This window comes from Rhea pennata, chromosome 2 (assembly GCF_028389875.1).
Source record: "Rhea pennata isolate bPtePen1 chromosome 2, bPtePen1.pri, whole genome shotgun sequence".
Classification (NCBI taxonomy): domain Eukaryota; kingdom Metazoa; phylum Chordata; class Aves; order Rheiformes; family Rheidae; genus Rhea; species Rhea pennata.
In genome coordinates this window covers 70729068-70748112 of record NC_084664.1, presented here as the reverse complement: position 1 = coordinate 70748112, position 19045 = coordinate 70729068, and the positions used below count along the sequence as shown (strand labels likewise).

General features: G+C 36.7%; 1 long non-coding RNA gene across 2 annotated transcripts in view; it reads left to right on the top strand.

The window, feature by feature from the left end:
* The window catches only part of LOC134136205 (uncharacterized), a 192619-nt gene extending 175256 nt beyond the window's left edge, over positions 1–17363 (top strand). Inside the window, exons 4-6 of one of the 2 annotated variants that reach the window (XR_009957455.1) lie at positions 12864–12964; positions 13924–13986; positions 15898–17363. This is a non-coding gene — a long non-coding RNA (uncharacterized LOC134136205). The remainder of the gene's footprint in view (positions 1–12863; positions 12965–13923; positions 13987–15897) is intronic. The other variant, XR_009957454.1, reaches the window with a different exon arrangement.
* The last annotated feature ends 1682 nt before the right edge of the window (positions 17364–19045 follow it).

The window sequence follows — 19045 nt, the reverse complement described above, 5'->3', positions numbered from 1 at the left end:
TCTTAAGGGGTTTCATTCCATTAGAAAGAGTCTACTTACATCATGCTTTTCCAAAATAATCTTATCAGTGCATTTAGGCAAGCAGAATCTTGAGCTGTCTTCTGGGCTTCAGAAAATATGTAATAACTTGCTGTAATAGTATTAACAGAGAAGCAGGGAATGATTCACTTACTAATGCTACACAATCCACCTCAAATCTTGTTGTTGGTGGTTTTTTTAAATATTTTTTTCAAAACAGAAGCATCATTTAAGGGTAAGACATTTACATTCTGCCTTGCCTGGGGCTTTGCTGCAGAGTGACAGGTCTTTCTTCCTCTGTAGAGTGAGTGCTCTAATTATACCTACTGTAAGTCAGAGCTACACTACTACAGCATCAATGCAAATGTCATATGTCTTTTTGCTTTAGACTGTCTAATCTCTAATAAAAACTCTTCCTGAAGATGAGACACTGTTAGGAAATTTCTTAATATTTAGATACCCTTTATTTGTCTCCTTCATCTTTATGTCACTAATTGTGTTCCATATTATATTTCTTTTCTGAGGTCTGAGAGTAGTGCTTTGAAAGTTTATATGTTAATTACCAAGGTCAAAAGAAAGAGAAAACATGTCCTGATTGTTTAATGGCAAGTAGTATGATTCAAAGCAGAAAATTAATGGAATGGTGGAATGTTCTTCATCTATTAATAAAAAGCGTGAATTCAAGGATATCAAATGACTGCACTTTAATTCAGACCTAATCAGTATACTGCAACAGGTTTAAAAATACTTCTTTTAATACCATTTCTCCCCCTTTTTTCTGTACATTTTGAAAGCTTGGTGAAAGCCTCACAAGCAATTTGGCCTGATCCTGCCAGTGTTTGTACAAAAAAGTCATCTATTATACTGCTCTTGCATGTGATTGTAAAGCTGGCTCTTTGATATCTTTTTTTCTACTGCAAAAAGCCACTATCTAAAGCACATGAATAGATTTTCTTGCGATTTCTGCATCTCTGTCAAAGATGACAACTATCTTTGGCAAGTATAAGAGCATTCAGAATTGCCTCATTATCATAACTAAGAACCTGCTCCTACTTCCACTGAAATCAATAGCGATTTCCAATACCTAAAGTGGAAGCAGATCTGCAGTACTACCTTATATTATGTTATATTTTACCTGAACAAACTTTAAAATATTGCACAGAATCACAGTGTACCTTGCAGAGCAAAAACATGTTTGATCATAGCTAATTCTCCCTAGATTTGATTCCTGCAAAACGACTTAATCATTTTTTGCTATGTTTGTATTTTGTTTTCAAATATATAAATACATTTAAGTATAAATATATCAAATATAATTACTTATACTCAAGTATAATAAGCCCATTTTGATCAGTACATAGTACATAAGATATGATTAACTTTTTTTAAATAGACATACCTCCAATCTGTCTTCCCCAGTAGGGATGGATATGGTTCAATTAGAATAAATAGCATTCAAATGTCCCTCTTAAAATACTTTCTTTTTTTCAGTATGCTAAATATGTATGCAGCCCTTTTTCTTGTATACATACCTATGTAAGTGTATTAAGGACTGTATCTGGTTCTTTCCGTGATCATGGCATCCAACTCTAGTTTGCAGAAAATAAAATATTTTTCATATCAGCTAGAGGTATTTTGCTTCCTAACACAATGTCTGTCCTCATCAGAGCTATTGGACAATGTTGTTTTACTGTTCTCTGTAACTGTTCTGTTATTTGTTTTTTTGTCTCAAATATTAATGTCTAGGGTAGAATTAAAGAAAATTGTATTTTTTAAAGGAAAATAGAGCATTAACTTGCTTTTCAACTCAAGCAAATATAAAATGTGAGATGAAATTATGTAAAACATATTTTGTTCATACTTAAAAGATCTTGTTGATCTGGTCTCTCTCCTTCCCTAACTAGTTGCAGTAGCATAAGCAATTACAAACCTCAAACAGCCAAAAATCACATGCCATTTAAGTACAGTAGTTGTTATCAAGCAGTCAAGATAACATCTCTCCCTGATTTATGCTATGGATGTTGCAAGTCACTACAATTTTCCTATAGCACAGAAGCATTGTGCCTGACTGTGAAGTTCTCATCCATTTCTGGCAAAGTAATGCAACATCTTTGGTCAGACCTTTATAATCAGCCTCCACTAAGTCCTGTTACTGAGCTACTTCAACAAAAAAGAAGCGTCACACTCCAGTGGACTTACCCTCCTCAGTTAAACTTTGTGTGGCACCTTAAGGAGGGGCAGTGATCCAAAGGCCATGTAAGAATGAGCCCTATATTGCTGATATGTCATTGGCATAATACGCTCATAGAGCTCTGAAAGAGTTAAACTGTCCTGTAACTTGCTACCCACAGGCATTCCCAAGTATTGGGAAGCAGGCAGAGACTCTGGTATGCCCAGGTGACCTTAAATCCTGCATACACCTCTGGGAGTTTGAGAAGTTGGTAATGAACGAGAAACAGATGAAGTCTGTCAGCATATATTGTTCTTTAACTTGGCCACAGCATAAATATAAGTTGTATGCTGAAAGACTATAAACAAATTACTCTTTTATTTTGTGTGACATCACCCAGCTCAAGGGGCTCTTTCAGCTGTGATGTTGCAGCAGCCTTACCTGCTTCTTAGGATATGGTCATTTCCTCTGAATGGAAGTAGTGTGAAAAGTAAAAGATCAATTATGCTATGGCTAAAACACAAGAGGAGTCAGGATACTTCAGCTTCCACAGATACCTAATGGCAAAGGATGTGAAGCCAAGGGAAGTGCTCAAGAATAGGTTGAATAAAAAAAGTCAGAGAAGAGGCAAATGTATGCATTCTCCTCAGCCATCTTAGAATTCACAGGGATTAATTTGCTCCCAAAATATTTTAGATTTTCAATGTACCTTTTTGCAGAAAAGAGTCCTATTGACATTGTGAAAAAAATCCAAGATCTACTCACAGTTCCCTAAATAAAAACTTGTTCTTATAAATTACTGTAGTGTAGTACTACGGTAGTTGTGACATAGTTATAATATATTTCGATTTGCTGGGGTTTATACAAGTTCAAATGCTTCTCTTCTGTGTTGCTCTCTATCTGCAGCTTTGTATTTCATGTAAAATGTCTGCTCACCTGCTGTTGGTGTCATTAGACTTATTTTGTATATTCATTCTACTGAAAATGATGGGTTTTCGACAGTTCAAGTTGAGAGAAAGGGTTATTTCCACATAACTTCTTCCCATTATTATCAAAGTAGATCTAATTATTGTCTTATATAGCAAAGAAAGTAAATAATGTAACACTGGTAATAAGGTGAAGGCATGACTCTCTCTGGGCTGCCCAGTACAAGAGGGACATGCAGCTACTGGAGAGTGTCCAGCATAGGGCTACGAGGATGATCAGAGGGCTGGAGCATCTGCCCTGTGAGGAACGGCTGTGAGAGCTGGGCCTCTTCAACCTGAGAAAGAGAAGACTGAGGGGGGATCTTATCAATGTGTAGAAGTATTGGAAGGGAGGGTGTCAAGGGAACGGGTACAAACTCTTTTCAGTTGTCCCATGTGACAGGACAAGAGGCAATGGGCAGAAACTGAAGCACAGGAAGTTCTGTCTGAACGTGAGGGGGAATTTCTTCACTGTGAGAGTGATGGAGCACTGGAACAGGTTGCCCAGAGAGGTTGTGGAGTCTCCTTCTCCAGAGATCTTCAAGGCCCGCCTGGATGCAACCCTGTCTAATGTGCTCTAGGTGACCCTAGACTGGGTCTAGGTGTTGGACTAGATGATCTCCAGAGGTCCCTTCCAACCTTACTGATTCTATGATTCTATGATGACAGTGTCAATAAATACTGTCTTCTTTTTCTTGGCTATTGTGTTTTTAATGTATTTCTTAGTGCTGAGGAAGAATCCTTGTTTCCTAAATGATTTTTAAATATAATTTGTATTTTTTCATCCTTTTTGCTTCTTTAAAACAATAATGTATTTATGGAAAGAGAAAATCCCCCCCCCCCGCCTTTTTTTAGCTTCAGGAATTTCTTCTGAGTACGTTGTGTGTAAGACTTTTCTTGCATCTCAGAGAAGATGCATTCTTTTCGTAGCAAAAGTAAAAGGATTCTTCTCATTCAATTTGCTGGTTCACTGGAAAAACATCAATTTCAAAACTAAATGAGGACTTTCATATAACAATAACCCTGGCAGCAGCTCAGAATTCATGGTAGCAAGTTCTTTTTGAAAAATGATATCAGGAAATTAAGCACTTTTTGTTCACAAAACAATTGTTCATTTATTCAATTCGTCATGTTTTTGCAGTTTTTTTTTTGTTAAAGAATTCCAATAGTTAGTAATTTCTTGAAATATTGTTCATTATCATTTGTCATTTTGCTTGCATAACTTAATTGATGGCAGGAAACCAAGTGTTTAAAGTTAAGCAGGCCTCTCAGGGATCTATATCATCAACTATCTGAGCCACAAACAGGAGACTATATTTGACCTTCCTCTAATATTTTTCCTAGCAAATATCAATAATCAAAAATGAGTACATCAAACCATTAAGAATTCCATACAGTGTTCAGATTAGTTTTGTTCTTAAATTTCCATTTTTAGAAAAGTGAAATGTTATTACAATTCAGTATAGATTGGACTTCCATTGTCCTTCATGTTCCTCTGAATGCCACTTCATGTCTTGAACTGAGATAAGGCCAAGTCACAAAATTCAGACTCCGTGTTGATCCTATAGATCAGTTTTCTCTGAATAGAGGAGTGTTCAGATCTGGACTTTTGGTCTGAGTCCTGTGTAAATCTTGAGAATCGGACACAAAGGAAGTAATGTTTTTCCATTTTGTGTCATAATTGTTAAAGTAGATAAGACTTGTGCTGGCTCTGAGTGACTCAATTATAAAATTTGACAAGTTTCTTAATACATCAAAAAAAAAAAATATGAACACATTCTTCAACACTTTTGGATGTCAAAGTTGAATGGTATTTAAATACAGATTCTAAATAATACATAGTGGTGCCACAGCTGAAGTGTAGGGACTTACATTTCTGGTAACAAGTTTTCAAAAGTCTGATCCATAATTTGGACTATGACTCATAATATATTATTATGAGTTTGATTTTTTTTTAAAGCGAACTGGTCCACACAGTCTGTAGGATCATATACATAAGGAAACAATATTTTGGTCCACACCTTAATAAGAGCAGATAAAGGTGAGGGCAGCACAATGTAAATTAGAGACCTGTAAGTCCTGGTATTGTTTTGGTGGTGATAGTTAAGATAATAATAGATATTATAGGTGTATATATTTTAGGATCCTATATATTTAGGATCACATCAGCAAACCCAGGTAACAGCTGAGCTATGCTATTTTCTGGCATTTGAATAGTACTGTTCTGTAATATTTAAACAGCCTCAGCATTATACACTTTTTTTTTTAATGCACACTATTAGACACCTTAGCTAACCATCAGGGCTTGTCCACTGTTAATTGTTACCTTTAGTCTATCTGTGTTATAATAATTAAGAATTATTTTCCCTGAAATATGTGAGAAAGTTAGGGATGTAGGCCAAAATATTGCTACAGAAAGTCCTCTAAGAGCACAAATAAAGAATGCCTTCTCTGTTTTTTGCACTGTCTTGGACACACTTTTCTCATAAATAAAACACAGACGCAGACACCTTAATCAAGTACAACAAAACAAAAATTACACTTGTACTGGGCTGGCTGCTTGCTAGAGATGGTGGTTTCACTCAGAACAGATGCCACTACCACATGCTTTCTGTAGGGTCTGGCCAAGGGCTGACCACTGTAGGTTGATGCCTAGTTTCAGGATAGAGCAAGCATTTGACTGCATAGTGAAAAAGAGCATTCGCTACCTGACTTGGTCATCTGAAGATGGATTGCCTTCTGCAAGTCTTGGAAGTATAAAATGGTCTGCAGCTCTGCTCTAGCCTAGTTGTAATGGCAGCACAAACAAGCATGATGATGATGACATATTTAACGTATGAACATTAAAATTCAGAAACGCAGGAAAATGCAGAAAGAAAACTTGTGATGCAAACATGACAAATAGTTTCACATATACATGCACAAAATCAGGATTTTAATGGAGAAAGGTCAAGATATTTCCTCCAAAATACCTTGTGACAGTTTTCAATGGCTACTGGAAAATGTGTGTGTGCGTGTTGAGAAGAAGCATTATTTGTTTAAGGACACATTCCATCAGATACCTGCTGCAGCCAAAGTTACAACTGACAAGACGCTGTGTACTTCATGGGACTCCAAAAAAGCTCAGTATCAGCATTTTCTTAGTTGATGAGGTAATTTTGAGAGTCTTACTGTAGATTATCCTACTCAAATAGCTCTTTAGAAGGCATTTTGCTTCTTTCTTCTTCAAGAGGCCACAAGATGATATGGACAGGCATGTGCAATGGCAGTGAACGTGGAAACAACATGAGCTAGGCATTGCAGAGTCTGCTGCAAAACCATCCCTCTGGAGCGAGGCAAGGCTCCTAGCCATAGAGAGACAGTGGAAGGCCTATCCTAGGGTCTACTGAATAGAGAGCTATTGCTGTGGTTTAGTGATGCTTCTCACTCTCCAGCTGCATGGGCACAGCTGTAGGCTGGCTCTGAGGGACACACACTGCTGTAACAGACATTGGGCTGCTTTTTGCACTTCCACATATTTGAGCAGCAGGAGGTGATGCCAAAGCAGCTCATTCCTGAATTCAGCTCTTCTTCGCTTGTTGCTTGACTAGTATGCCAGATACCCAAAGATAAAGAGCAATTGACAGGCTGCAGTGGGAATGCTGATGCAGTGTTCCCCCCTGTCCCCACTTTCTAGACTGAACTAGATGTATTCTCTGAAGATTGCAGAAGAAGAATATATACAGGCAGAATATGGTTAAGTTATATTCCTCTTTTGGTACTTTTGCCTTATTTATTCTTTCACTAATCCTGCTTTCCTGTATGTGTGCTTATGTGTGCATTTGTATACATTTATACATTTGTCTCTGTGTAAATTCTATAAATAAGATTTATTACAATTACAAGAGTTTTGGTTAAGAAAGCTTGATTTTTTTTTTTTTAATCTATGGGAGAGTGGGAGAGGTACTTTTAAAAGAAATCCATTTCAGTAGTCTGACAATTAAGCAGTAAGGGGCACACTGAAAAGGGATGTCCTCAACTCTGTAAATGTTAGCAATGAAAGCTTTGTTTAAAAGAGGAGGCTATATTTAACAAGGACAAGTGATAGCTGTCTAATATTTACGTTCGGCTTTCCCATGAGTGATATTGCTGTCGCATGCAGGATAAGGGATTCTCAGCAGAGTAGAAAATGCCACAACAGCCCGAGTAGATCTGAGACATTAAGTGTTATAATCCCAATGAGTAACTCAAAATTCTTTCAGCTGATGAAAACAAAACAGCTTAAGCTATTTTTGGAAATTCTAAGAATGGAAAAGCAAAACATAGCTCTGCACTAAATTTTGGAGAATTGTAATACATCAGCAGATGGCAGCATTGTCCAAGACCTAGCGGCTTTGGCTGGGTGACAGATGCTCGTCATTCCCGCTGGAAGTTTTACGTACGGAAAGTCCCTCAACCTTTCATAATTTATTGTCACCCTCATCGAGTGACACTGGGTGCAAATAGTCCATCCCTCCATCAGTGTTTGTCTGTGCCTGGGTCTGGCAATCAGAGATTTCCAGCTCTCTGAGCTGCCTGGCTCATTTGTTCCATTCCTTGTTTTTGGTACGTGACACAACTCAAATTCTTCAGCTTATGTTTGCCTGAGACAGTTCTCAGTCCCACACAGAAGGGCACTGGGCTACAGTTCACTGCAAAAGCCTAGAGATGGGTTCATACGAGGGAATGTGGGGTGACAGGGAGGAGGTTTGACCTTGTTCATGGCAGCCCATTCTGAGTGAATTTGATCATCAAACTTAGTCTTGATGTTAAAGTCAGTAACTCCATGAAGAATTTTAAGGTCAGTCTTTCAGTGGGCTTCCTAAAAGCAGAGTATTCTATTTCTATTAACATTTGTTGTCTGTTAAGTGTATGCATGAATGCAGGCATCCCTTTGAGGTAACTTTAAATCCAGATCCTTATGAGTGAGCAGTCTTGACCTAGGGCTTGTAATAAGCAACTTAGTTCTGATGTCAAATAACAGCTTTAACAGAGTATTTTCTTTTTTAATCCCCCCCCACCCCACTGTGAAATACGTGCTGTGAACAAGGATTCTGCTTCTTAGGTTTTATCAGACTCAGTAATCAAAGGTCAAACGCCAAGAAAATGAATCCCTCAAAATTTCAACTACTCCATAGCAAAGTTAGTTCATCTTCAACTATTAACCAATTAGACTTTGATTTTTCTTTCACCTCCAACATACTTGTGAAGTAATAATATTTTTTCTTTTGATTGTAGTCTAGCTGCTATCATAGACACAGAATTATTCAGTCCTGATTAAACATTTTCAAGCTGTCTAGCCAAGTCAATCATGTGCACATATATTTTCACACATAGCTCTCACAGTAAATTAGTAACAATTGCTTATATGGTTAATAGTTCAGAAAATGAAGTTTCCCTTCAGAATTGTATTGTACTGCCCTAAAGCAGGCCCCAAATTGACACTACACAGTTGTATTTGCAAGTTCTACTTAAAACAATGCTAGACTGAAGCACTAGAATTCATTAAATTGAGCAGAGTTTCTCATTAAATGTGTAGATTGACAGTTAGAACTGACTGTCATTTGTTTTTTTGCAGCTGTTTTTTCATACCATCAAGGCTTTATTTAGAGCAAAACTTTACCACCTGGTGGCTGAGAGGTAGCTAGTTTGTGGAAAAAAACAAGTAGAACAAATATTTTGCGTTATTATTTTTCTGGAAAAACAAAAAGACTGGAAGCTTTTTAGATTTAAGTTCTTGATCTTCTCCTTATTTTTTTCCCTCCATCTAATTTAGACCCTAAGCAATACATGCTGTCTAGTTTTCAATGTGCAATGTATACTGGTACATTTGTTTCCTAAAAGGAACCTAGCTAGTCCTCATCTTTTTTTTTTTTTTTTTTTTTTTTTTTCCTCTAGTATAAACTCCTCTGCAGAGGTGTTAGCAAGTATATTTCGTATTAACTGTACCCTATAAATCCTTCATGGAAAATTCCAATTAATCTGGCTGTGCAGCAAGCTGGGCCAAAAAATTAACTGATCTGTTCTTGCTCAGCAAAGCGACTTGATATAGGAATGGAACAGACTCAATACAAAAACACTGCTTCTCTTCAAGGAACTGGAGTCACCAGCTGCCACTGTTTTGCATCTTAACATAAAAATCTATAAGACCGCATTTTCTGGTATTGACAGATAACACAAAAATGCTCTACCTCATGGCAATTTGCAAAGATGCAAGGTATCAGTGCCCTGAGACTCTCAAAGACTTTTTTTCTTTCCATAAACATGGGACTTCAGTCACTGAAGAGCAGAACTTGAGGAAGACTCTCTCTCTGTGAATGAACCTTCAGGTAAAATGCTGACTCCAGGAAGAGAAATTATTCATGGGGGACACTCATGAGATGAAAAACTGTGGAAGGGAAAACCTTCTGCAATATACAGATATCTTCAGCAACAGATATCTTCAGATATAGTTAAAGGCATAGAAAATATGAACTCTGTGGAACACATTGAGCAAAGGCATAGCATTGTGAGGAAGTCTTGATGGCAGGGGGAAGCAAGAACATACCTCCCCCCTACTCCCTTGAGAGTGTACAGCTGCTTGCAAAAGCACAATCTTTGTTTACACCAATAAAAATCTACTCTAACATCATGGCCTCCTGCGTAAGTCCAGGAGAGGTAAATATGATGTTTGGCTTTTGTTGCATTTGCATCCTTCTGTCCCTATTTATATTTAACAATCAGCATCACCAAATTGACTCAGAGGAGCACATTGCAATACATAAGTGTAACTGAGCTACTGTTCATGTTTCAGGTGAAGCATTAGGAGCCTTCTTTCTTCGTACTTTGGCATAGCTAGTGCCCTGAGCAATACTTTCTTCCCTAAAGTGTTGTAAGAGCAGCAAAAGAAGCTTTTCCACACGCAAAAGTGCTTTGAGACCATATGGAGGGCAGGAGCTGAAATCTGAGGCAGATGGGTACAGCAGATATGTGGAAGGGAGAGTAAGAACTGCTCGCATGCTTCGTTTCCATACAGCACACCTATAGGCAGGACTCCTGATTTGATTTCCAACAGAACATAATCTTTTCCTTAGTTTTTACAAAACATTTGTCTTTGGAACATTCTAAAAAGGAAGTATGAAGCTTCTGCATTGGACAAAATGCCCCCAGGCTACTACATTCCTAAGTGGCCTTATGTCCTGGACTGGACAAAGTGCCTGCATCATGTTTTGGTGAAAGAAGCAAGTTGTAAAGCTTGTTATTTGTCTAGGATTATTGATTATGCTTTTTTTTTAAATCAAAATATTTGCAATCTCTTTCAACTCCTTAACAAAGGGAAAAAAAGATTCATTTCAAAACCATTCACATACAAAAAAAAAAAAAAGAAAAAAAGAAAAAGCCAAGTTAAAAAGCAGTAACTCAGGAACATAGAGAGCCAATTTCCATTGGAAAATGGTCCTATTCTAAAAGGTGAGTTCTATGAAAAGTTTTAAGAAACTTGAAAGATATAATTTGAGTTTATTTAGCTCTCTTTCCCAGTACAGACCTGTCAGAGTGTTATAAGTTGGAGAGAAGCTCTGCAGAGAAAGACCTGAGAGTGCTGGTGGATAACAAATTGACCGTGAGCCAGCAGTGTGCCCTTGTGGCTGGGAAGGCCAATGGTCTCCTGGGGTGCATTAGGAAGAGTGTTGCCAGCAGGTCGAAGAGCTGCCCCTCTACGCAGCCCTGATGAGGCCTCATCTCAAGTACTGTGTCCAGTTCTAGGCTGCCCAGTACAAGAGGACTGGAGAGTGTCCAGCATAGGGCTACGAGGATGATCAGAGGGCTGGAGCATCTGCCCTGTGAGGAACGGCTGTGAGAGCTGGGCCTCTTCAACCTGAGAAAGAGAAGACTGAGGAGGGATCTTATCAATGTGTAGAAGTATTGGAAGGGAGGGTGTCAAGGGGATGGGGACAAACTCTTTTCAGTTGTCCCGTGTGACAGGACAAGAGGCAATGGGCAGAAACTGAAGCACAGGAAGTTCTGTCTGAACGTGAGGGGGAACGTTCTGTCTGAACGTGAGAGTGATGGAGCACTGGAACAGGTTGCCCAGAGAGGTTGTGGAGTCTCCTTCTCCAGAGATCTTCAAGCCCCGCCTGGATGCAACTCTGTCTAATGTACTGTAGGTGACCCTGCTGAGCAGGGATGTTGGACTAGATGATCTCCGGAGGTCCCTTCCAACCTTACTGATTCTATGATTCTATGATTCTATGATTCTAAGTCAAGCTTAGCTGTATTTTGAGAGGTTAGACTAATCTTTAAAACTTCCATTGATATTGGTCATGCTTTCACCTTCCAAGATTTACATCTGAATAAAACTTAATGCTTCTTATGTGTGTTTATAATTTTAGGCAAATAAAATAATAACACACTAAACAAAATGTGAGGAAGTGAGAAAATAGTCCTTTGGAACAAGATCCTGGATGGGTGCAGATCTTAGCAAAAAAAAACCCACCACCACCACCAAAACCCAGAAAAGATTACTTTGCATTAGAACACCTAGAACTTAAATAAAGGCTTACAGGAAGAAATTTCAGTGTGTTGAATCAGGTGCCTTTGTCTCTTTTCTGACAACTTTTATATTATCTAAGATTAAGTATCTTGACTGAGCTTCACCATAATATTGGGAATTCTTGGACCAAAAAGTGTCTCAGCCTGAGTCGGGTTCAAACTTACAGCTCTCATATCACGTAAAGTCAAAGCATAATCAGCATACTCTATGAGGCTGGCTGGAAAGGATTGAGTCTCCATTTTCTTATTGAAGTAGGTCACAAATCAGTCATAAATTCTTGGGTTCAAAGATAGTGAAACAAAAGCTTATATAACTTGGTGGCCAAAATGTCCAAGAACTATATCGGTGGAGGAAAACTGCTAGGAATTGCTCACCATTTTTTACTGGCTAGTTCAGACTTTTCCTTGTTCTGTTAGTGGCATGTGTGAATTCGTTTTTATGTATTTGTTACGATATTTTGACATATACTCAATATATATAAACCACTCTTTTAATTTTGTGTCTTTGTTTTATATTTGCAAAACTACATTTAAAATAGTTGTAGAGCCCCCTTTTTCTCCTCACTGTAAAATAAAAGTGACATTCATGTCCTGGACTGTTTACTGAAAACTTGAAAAGCGCTGATACTTTTAAGAGTAAAAATAATTTCATAGTTCATTCTAGGTATAGGGCTTGCTGTAGTAACAAATCTGAGAATAAATACGAATGACAGAATTATCACTGCATTTGTACATTAACTGAACAATTCAGAAATATCTTTCTAATATACTTTCAAATATGCTGATGGCAATTTGTTATAGCTTTTTAGGGTCCTAATTAATTAGATCTAGTTAGAGCACCATTATCACGTCTTCATGTCTGAAAATGACATCTGTAAGTTATATACATATTTGCAAGTATACTACTGTGCACAGTATTGTTCATCTCTGTAAATGGTTTTATATCTTCAAGTAATTAGCCTACACTGATCACTGTTTTAGAAATCAGTATGTACAACTAACATATGACAGAAGATGAGGTACTCCAGGCATCTCTAGTAAGAAACACTGTTATATGCACACAACTGCAAATACTGAGCATGTGTTTTGTGGTTTAGAGATTTTTTTTCAAAACTAATTAAAAAAAAACTAATTTGGTCTAAATTTTTTGTTTTTTTTTTCAGTTCTATTAACCTGCTTCCTTTGTAAAAGGTGGTTCACTGTGTACTTTGTGGTTGTTGGTCTTTGGAATGCCGAAAGGATGATAGAGCACTGGAGAGCCGTGGTAAGAAGTCAACATTTATTTAATGTTTTACTAACAGTTCTCTATTTGGATAATTTTTCTTTAAAGTGCAGAATGTGGTAATGAGACTTACTTGGAAAAAGGTGACGGGTCATTGGTTAGTGGAGCTGAAACAAGGGTTACATTCTAACTTCTGCCTACTAGAAGTTCTAATGCTACTAACAAAGGGACATTGCACCTGAAAAAATTCTGGTAAAGATTATTTGGCATCCACAACCCAGAAACATATAGAACTTGGTGGGGGCAGGTCACACAAATAACTGTTTCTCTATCCATATCTGAATGTGTGGCACTCTGCATCATTCTCCAAGGCTGAAATCCCTGGCATCAATGCAAGTGCTGTTTTCAGGGTTTCTGTCTTTGCCTGCCTGTCTGTCTTTGCCATGTCTTCTGCCTCTGTCTACGTAATATAGAAGAGCAGACTGTATTATGGCAGTTGCTAGTTTATTTCAGAACTAAGCATGAGTACCTTGTCTCCAAAACTAGCATAGCTAGTTTATTTTATTCCGAAGACTTATGTCTACACAGAGATTGATGGAATATATTTGGTGAGTTATGCTATTATCACACTTTCCTTAAGGGTTGTTAAACTATGCAGCTTGCACAAAGCATGGACAATTTACAGCCTGCCAATATCACTATATTTGTAAAGTATCCTGGAAGCATGATTTGCTTTTTAGTCTTTAGCACATATCAGCAACTCACGTCATGATCTGGCTCTCTAAAGCTTATGGCAGTGACTACAGCTCTTAAGTAAATGATCTCACACTTATATTTCTAGATGCAAGCTCCAATTTTGTGATAAATCAAAGCAGTTCATGCCTGGTTCATGGAGGTCACAGCAAAGCTGAGGTAGATTTTCTTCATTTATAGTTATTGAGGTACCTATTTTCTAAGTCTCTGTATTTTCTTCTATCCCCTTGGTTCACCAACACAATCAGTGGATGCATTACTCATAAGAAAGCGCTTGCATGCAAGTATGCCAAGAGGGATCCCATATTGCAGTAAGTCAGATTTTGTAAGTACTGCAGTTTTCCAAGTTGCCTCTTTCCATATTTGAAAAGATAAAATCAATTCCTTTGTCATCTCCATGAACATATAGAGATTCTCTTGAGCTTTGGATGGCAAACAGGAGAGAAAGGAAAGTGTATAGCATCAGTGATATTTTATTCCCCTTTTCTTTCTTCAACTGCTCTTCTGTCCTATCCGTTGCCCAGAGAAATGTAGGTCTAGTCATGTGCTTCAGATCAGAAAAACACCATTTGAGAAGGAAGGATTATGCCTAAGCTTGTATTTTAATTAAAACAGGGGCAAAAAGACTCAGAGGCAGAAAAAAAGCCAAATCTTTCTTTTAACAGGCCAGAAATATATTTCCTCAACAGATACAGGCTATATGTGAATTACATAAATACCTATTTCTTATTACTGAAGAATTTATACAAGGTACATGAATGATTCTCTCTAAGGCACTTTTTTCTTTCAGGTTGAAACACTATATGGCTTCTCTGTGGGAAAATTAACCTGCGTTTTTCTGTAGAGTACTATGGGATAAAGTAAACAGTGCTTTAATATCTCTTCTGAAGGACATACTATAAAAATAAAAGTGACACTTTTTTTACTTGTTTTGAGTGAACAATTTTTTACACCATAAGTAACTATGTAATTTATTGGAAATTACACATTTACTTTATTCATTAGTACTTGTAAAAAATAATTGAATTACTTTTAGCCTATTCTAGTTTTATAGAAAATGAAGAATGACTGGATTCAAACATTATTAACTAAATTAAGTAATTCTTTATGAGGCATTTATTTCTAGACTGCCAGGACTTTCAGCTGCAAACAACCCCCTTTGACCAGGGTAGAAATTAGTTCAGTGAAAGCACAGTGCTTCCCATTCTCACTTTATAACATTCATCTCATTAGATCATGCAGGATCTGTAATTCCCAATAATGGGCAGGGAACAAGAAGTAGAGGAGGAAGACAGGCATGTGGAAAGAGGCAGAGAGAGTTTGCTTTTATCAGTAAGAAATATATCAGGCCAAAGCTAGGAAACAATAATGTAAGACGGTATCAGTGTCAATTAGAGAAGATGAACATATTTTACCAGTGTGATAACAACTCACTCTACTGCTCTTCTTTCACTTCGTATTTATTGATGTGCTGTAACACAAAGGCTACTGGAAAGTACAGCAGTAAACCACAAGGCAATATGCTTCAACCTTTCCTAAAAAGATTGACTGAGATACACAGTTAAGGCAACCCAGTGTTGAGGGGAAAAATCAGACTACATTATGGAATGAACAGGTGAGAGAGCATTTCCATAGGTGCTGTAAATCATGTGAGACAGAAGAAATGATGCTTACAGAGCTGGCTAAAGCAGTTGCAGATCAGTAACCTTTTTCTCTCAGACTTTGTGGAAGTTTCACGGAATGAGAAATTGGCAAAACAGATCTTTAGATACAAATAGGAGAAAGGGGAAGAACTGGGATATATAAGCTGCTTATACCAACTTCAGTTCCTAGAAAAAACATTCAACAAATGAACTTGCTTAAGACACGTCCTCTGATAAAACTAAATCCTATAAATAAGTCAAAGTTGGACATGTAAGATTAACAGCCTGTGATTTCCTCCTATCCAGATCTGATAGACCTTGATGAAATTTTCTCTTAAAGTCCTACCCATCTCCAATCCCTACCGTTATACAGTTGTTTTTGCAGAGTGCCTAGCATAACTTGGTTTCCCATCTAGAAGGAACAGAATCTTAAACACCTGCTGGATGCCTGGAGGCAAAGACATGGTTCCATAGATTACTTTTTTCTCTGTCTTTTCTTGCCCTCCTGTCAATCTTATTTTCAAACATTTTGGGAATCAACAGTAAGATGTGTTTTTTTTTTTTTTTTGGTTCACACAGGGTTTATATTTCTGCAATTGGAGGACCATGGACCATCTGGACCATAACTAGACTTTATGATCAGATCCAGTGTGTAGATGAATTTCATGTTATTGACACAAATGTAGTCATTAGAATGTTTTCTGAGAGTGGGCTGTGTTTTATCAGAAATGTTTTATCTAAATCTAAGAACTGGCTATAAGCTAAGGTAATAGAGATCTGGTAAAAGATATTGTAGCATTTAATTGAAATAAACCACTGGGATATATGGACATGATTGTACATAACAAATGTCATATGACAGTAGTATGCCCTCACTCTTCCTAATTTTCTCATCTCTGAGTTGCTATGGAAGAATCAGATTTGTCTTTGTTGTATACATTTTACAACCATAAAAGTTCAGCCTTGTATCTTTTCCCCGTATTGCTAAAAACAAGGAAAATGCTGCAATGAATGGAAATATGACAGGAAAAAAAGGCTATTAAATATCTTTCCTTCTTCCTTGTTTTCACTTTATTGAGTGTTGAGAGGAGACATTAAGGCAGATAAAAGTGGAAAATAGTTAGAATATCATAGAATATCATAGATGTAAAAGAGACGCCGCCTGTATTTTTCTGCCCCATACACATTTTCTCTGCAGATTTACCCAACAGTGTCACATAAGTGAAAGAAACAAATCTGCTGGAATTCTGCAGGTGAGGGCTATGAAGATAAAGGCACGGTTATCTTTAGTAACCTATTTGAACCCCCTCATTTCTGTGTTTGTCCATCAACAGTATGTGTGTCTAAGAAAGCTTAACACAGTGAATAGAGGTGGGTCTCTTTGTCTAGGTGCACCAGATGTTGTCCAAGGGACCTGATATCCTGTATTTGTCTCATATTATGGCCAGGCTTCCAAGCAGTCCAATCAATCTGCTCTCACGTGCCCTTCCTTATGCATTTTCCAATGGCAAAATGAATAGTATTACCTAATGATTGTGTCTGTACCATTTTAATGATATCATAACACTTCTTGTTCAATACAAAAGATCACTTTGTGATGAGCTCATCAATGGAAGTAGAATATTAAAAAATAATAATTATGCATATTAGTCTGTAGAAATATTGTTCTGAGAGTATTAGACAGATTCTGCATGCCAAAGATTGTATTAAATGATAACTAGCAGGGAGTTCCCAAACATCATCAAATTTTCATCTTTGTTAATATTGTGGGAATCAGAAGGATCTTGTCCCATCTTCATGGGCCCGTGTTAAATGCCGTAAGTATAAATTAGACCTGACCAGCCATCCAAAACCTCACAATTTCTTGTCTCAGGCATTAACATTTCACTGATAATACTCTTTTCATAAATCTTGGCAGTACTATTAAATTATTCATATGGTGTTATATGAAAACACACGACAATTTTTAAAAATGTATTTGTAAAGCAGCATCTTGCAATGAGCTAAGATGCCATTCTGCTGGTTATTTTTCTGAATCTGGCCATCTGAACGCACTGAATAAATTTTATTTTATTCAATAAGTTTTAGTCTTGTTTCTGAGCATTTCTTTTATGATTTCTACAGTTTCGCTTATATGTATTACCCTTCTATTTTATTTTTTCCTTGTCTTGATTTCTCTTTCTATCTGCCATGTACTCTATTTTACCATTCTTGCAATCTATCATTTTAGTTTCGAAAAAGATATTCCATATTATCTGATCTTCTGTGGATGTACTTAACTTTGTGACATTCTTCTTCTCTGAGTGACCTTTGTTATATAAACTTTCACTGATGCCTACTGAAAGTGTATTTTGACAGCAATAGTTGGCACACTTTTAGTTCTTAAATACAGGAACTATGCTTCTTGACATCGCCATATTCATCTCTAATGCTTACATTTCAGCAATATGATAATTACATAATATTGCTAAATTACAGTATGCATTTTCTTTCTTTCTCTCTTTTTTAAATCATACATTATTTGTTTCATGCTGATCTAGAATGTGATGAAATATAGAGTGGATTTTCAACCGGGAAAGTATTTCAAGGCCAGTAAAACAAACAAAAAATAAATTCAGTAATAGTAAGAATGTTAATTTCAATAGGAAGAATGTTAATGATATAATTGACATTATATCTTGCAAATATCTTTGGTTATTTTCAACACAGATCTCTTAAGCGTGTACTTAAGCTATTCTCAAAAATCAGAAATAATATAAAACATGAAAATGATATGGACATTGAGAGGGACAATTAAGGTGCCCCAAATAATCTTAACTCTGTCATCATATCGCTTTGAAAATAGTAGTGAAACTTGAGAGAATTCTCACAGAGTGCTACTAGTATACATCCCATTAGTGATCACAGTACTGTGTTACTCCTTATATTAAACCTCTCTAAGACTATATAAAATACGAGCTTGCTATAGTTCCTGCTTATACTTTTGGTTAAGCCTTTTTGTGTGACCTTAAGTGTGATTTCCACACTTCTGAATATGTTATTTTTCTGTAAGGTGAAAATCAGTTGTGGAATTTATATTCTTTTGAAATGTTTGCAATATAAAACATTTTAATTTAAAAAGGTATTTGGCTGGAGAAGATGCTTTCAACTTGTATTTAGATTTTGGTATATTTTTTGCACTAGGATGTCGTTAGGAGTGAATATTTCATAATTTTGGTCTGGACTGTTCTATAATTTTTGAAAGTTAAAAAAGTGAATTCACTGAATTCACTAAAGTTTGAAATAGTACACATGTTGGTAAAAAGAAAACATACATAAAACTCAAGGTATGTCAAGGTGCACTTTAATCTCTTTTATGATTTTTTTTTTCTGAAAGAACAGAAATTTCACCTGAACTTCCAGATGCTAATAGAGGCATAATAAATTGGTGCCTTAGCTCTGAAAATCCCCAGTGATGATTCTTACTTTGCAATTTATTATGATTTCGTTAAGTACGAAGTTAACGTGAATGAGACATAGGTTTATCGATTTTATTAAAAAGGATAACTGGGAAAAGAAAAGAAAGATGCAAACAAATATAACTGAAATTATTTTATTTTGCTATGATCTGAGCCTTCTGTGAAAGTCCTAGTCATATTTCAGTAATTTTCTTTAACTAAATCGTACAAAATTCAACATTCAGCAAAACAATTTTAAGGGATAGTTTTCAGAAAATGCTTTGGCTGTC